Source organism: Arachis ipaensis, chromosome B9, assembly GCF_059453495.1.
Source record: "Arachis ipaensis isolate K30076 ecotype BB chromosome B9, ASM5945349v1, whole genome shotgun sequence".
In the NCBI taxonomy this organism is placed as follows: domain Eukaryota; kingdom Viridiplantae; phylum Streptophyta; class Magnoliopsida; order Fabales; family Fabaceae; genus Arachis; species Arachis ipaensis.
Genome location: NC_142444.1, coordinates 118,690,821 through 118,694,406, shown reverse-complemented (window position 1 = coordinate 118,694,406; position 3,586 = coordinate 118,690,821). Strand labels below are relative to the sequence as shown.

General features: G+C 34.0%; 1 non-coding gene across 1 annotated transcript; it reads left to right on the top strand.

Moving 5' to 3' along the window:
* Nucleotides 1-398: 398 nt before the first annotated feature.
* On the top strand, nt 399-506 carry LOC148546090 (small nucleolar RNA R71). The gene has a single exon (XR_015901622.1). It is a non-coding gene; the product is annotated as a small nucleolar RNA R71 (small nucleolar RNA).
* The last annotated feature ends 3,080 nt before the right edge of the window (nt 507-3,586 follow it).

The following is a 3,586-nucleotide window of genomic DNA, read 5'->3' as shown; positions in this document are numbered from 1 at the left end:
TAAGGTTCACCTAAGTAATTTACCTCTGCTATTGCAGGGTTCTCAGGATCATAGGCTTCTTCTTCAGAAGATGCCTCTTGAGTACTGTTGGATGCAGCTTGCATTCCATGCAGACTCTGAGAGATCATATTGACTTGCTGAGTCAATATTTTATTCTGAGCCAATATGGCATTCAGAGTATCAACCTCAAGAACTCCCTTCTTCATAGGCGTCCCATTATTCACAGGATTCCTTTCAGAAGTGTACATGAACTGGTTATTAGCAACCATGTCAATGAGTTCTTGAGCTTCTGCAGGCGTTTTCTTTAGGTGAATGGATCCACCTGCAGAAGTGTCCAGTGACATCTTTGATAGCTCAGATAAACCATCATAGAATATATCCAGGATGGTCCATTCTGAAAGCATGTCAGAAGGACACTTTTTGGTCAACTGTTTGTATCTTTCCCAAGCTTCATAGAGAGATTCACCTTCTTTCTGTCTGAAGGTTTGAACATCAGCTCTAAGCTTGCTCAGCTTTTGAGGAGGAAAGTACTTGGCTAAGAAAGCCGTGACCAGCTTATCCCAAGAGTTCAGACTGTCTTTAGGTTGAGAATCCAACCATAATCTAGCTCTGTCTCTTACAGCAAAAGGGAAAAGCATGAGCCTGTAGACTTCAGGATCTATTCCATTAGTCTTAACAGTATCACATATCTGCAAGAATTCAGTTAAGAACTGAAAAGGATCTTCAGATGGAAGTCCATGAAACTTGCAGTTCTGCTGCATCAGAGAAACTAATTGAGGTTTCAGCTCAAAGTTGTTTGCTCCAATGGTAGGAATGGAGATGCTTCTTCCATGTAAATTGGAATTAGGTGCAGTAAAGTCACCAAGCATTCTCCTTGCATTGTTGTTGGGTTCGGCTGCCATCTCCTTTATTTGTTCGAAATTTTCAATCAAGTTGTCTCTGGATTGTTGTAATTTAGCTTCTTTTAATTTTCTCTTCAGAGTCCTTTCAGGTTCTGGATCAGCTTCAACAAGAATGCCTTTTTCTTTGTCCCTGCTCATAAGAAAGAGGAGAGAAAAAGAAAAGAAGAGAAATCCTCTATGTCACAGTAAAGAGGATCCTTATTGTTAGTAGAAGAAAAGAAGAAGAAATTCGAACACAGATAGAGGATGGGGTTCGAATTTGGTGATGATGTGAGGAAGTAATGTTAGTTAATGAATGAATAAATAGAATAGGATGAGAGAGAGGGGGGAATTTTCGAAAATTATTTTTGAAAAGGAGTTAGTGATTTTTGAAAATTGGTTTTTGAAAAAAATTGTTAGTATTTTCGAAAATTTTTGAAATAAAATAAAAAAATAAAAATAATTAGTTAATTAAAAAGAAATTTTTGAAAAAAGAGGGAGATATTTTCGAAAATTAGAGAGAGAGAGTTAGTTAGGTAGTTTTGAAAAAGTTAAGAAACAAACAAAAAGTTAGTTAGTTAGTTGAAACAAATTTGAAAACCAATTTTGAAAAGATAAGAAGTTAGGAAGTTAGAAAAGATATTTTGAAAAGATATTTTTGAAAAAGATAAGATAAGAAGATATTTTTGAAAAGATATGATAGAAATTAGTTTTGAAAAAGATTTGATTTTTAAAATCACAATTAATGACTTGATTCATAAGAAATCACAAGATATGATTCTAGAACTTAAAGTTTGAATCTTTCTTAACAAGCAAGTAACAAACTTCAAATTTTTGAATCAAAACATTAATTGATTAGTTATTTTCGAAAATTTTATGTAAAAATAAGAAAAAGATTTTTGAAAAATATTTTTTGAAATTTTCGAAAATAACTAATAATTTTGAAAAAGATTTGATTTTTGAAAAAGATAAGATTTTCAAATTGAAAATTTGATTTGACTCATAAGAAACAACTTGATTTTAAAAATTTTTGAAAAAGTCAATCCAAATTTTCGAATTTGAGGAGAGAAGAAGGGGAAGATATTTTTTTTTTATTTTTGAATTTTTCTTTTGAAAAAACATGAAAATTATGCAATGCATGAAATTTTTAGATCAAAACATGTGATGCATGCATGAATGATATGAATGTCAAGATGAACACCAAGAACACTATGAAGAACATGATGAACATCAAGAACATATTTTGAAAAAATTTTTAATGCAAAGAAAACATGCAAGACACCAAACTTAGAATTCCTTAATGCTTAGACACTATGAATTCAAGAATGCATATGATAAACATGAAAAGACACAAAACAAAAAATCATCAAGATCAAACAAGAAGACTTACCAAGAACAACTTGAAGATCATGAAGAACACTATGAATGCATGATATTTTCGAAAAATGCAAGATGCATATGCAAGTGACACCAAACTTATAATGTGACTCAAGACTCAAACAAGAAACAAGAATATTTTTGATTTTTATGATTTTATGATTTTTTTTAGATTTTTAACTTATATTTTTCGAAAATTATTTAGAAAAAAGAAAAATAAGGATTCAAAATTTTTAATATGAATTCCAGGGATCTTATGCTCTAAAGCTCCAATCAAAGGGTCAGGCATGGCTTAATAGCCAGCCAAACTTTAGTATGTAACTCAGACATGACACGCCTGACATTCCTTGCATTCAACAGCCAATTGGCTAAGAAAGAAAAAGAAGCTCTTCTCTTGAGTATAAGGATTGAGACATGGCTTTACAGCCAGCCAGGCTCCAACATGCTTCATGAAACACTAGAATTCATTCTTAAAAATTCTGAAGCCAAAGAATAATTTATTTTTGAAAACATTTTTTTTTTTGAAAAATTTTTCGAAAACAAAGGAGGAATTTTTGAAAGATTTTTGAAAAATTTTTGAAAAATAATTTAAAAAAAAAAAAGTACCTAATCTGAGCAACAAGATGAACCGTCAGTTGTCCAAACTCAAACAATCCCCGGCAACGGCGCCAAAAACTTGGTGCACGAAATTGTGATGTCCAGGCTCGAACAATCCCTGGTAATGGCTCCAAAGCTTGGTGCTTTGATCTTAATTCATAATTGTCACAACTTCGATACAACTAACCAGCAAGTGCACTGGGTCGTCCAAGTAATACCTTACGTGAGTAAGGGTCGAATCCCACGGAGATTGTTGGTATGAAGCAAGCTATGGTCACCTTGTAGATCTCAGTCAGGCAGATATAAAACAGTTATGTGGTTTTCGAATATTAATTAATAAAATAGGGATAGAGATACTTATGTAAATCATTGGTAGGAATTTCAGATAAGCAAATGGAGATGCTTTTCGTTCCTCTGAACCTCTGCTTTCCTACTATCTTCATCCAATCAGTCTTACTCCTTTCCATGGCTGGCTGTATGCAAGGGCATCACCGTTGTCAGTGGCTACATCCCCTCCTCTCAGTGAATCATATGCTCACGCACCCTGTCACGGCACGGCTATTCATCTGTCGGTTCTCGATCATGCTGGAATAGGATTCACCCTCCTTTTGCGTCTGTCACTAACGCCCAACAATCGCGAGTTTGAAGCTCGTCACAGTCATTCAATCATTGAATCCTACTCAGAATACCACAGACAAGGTTTAGACCTTCCGGATTCTCTTGAATGCCGC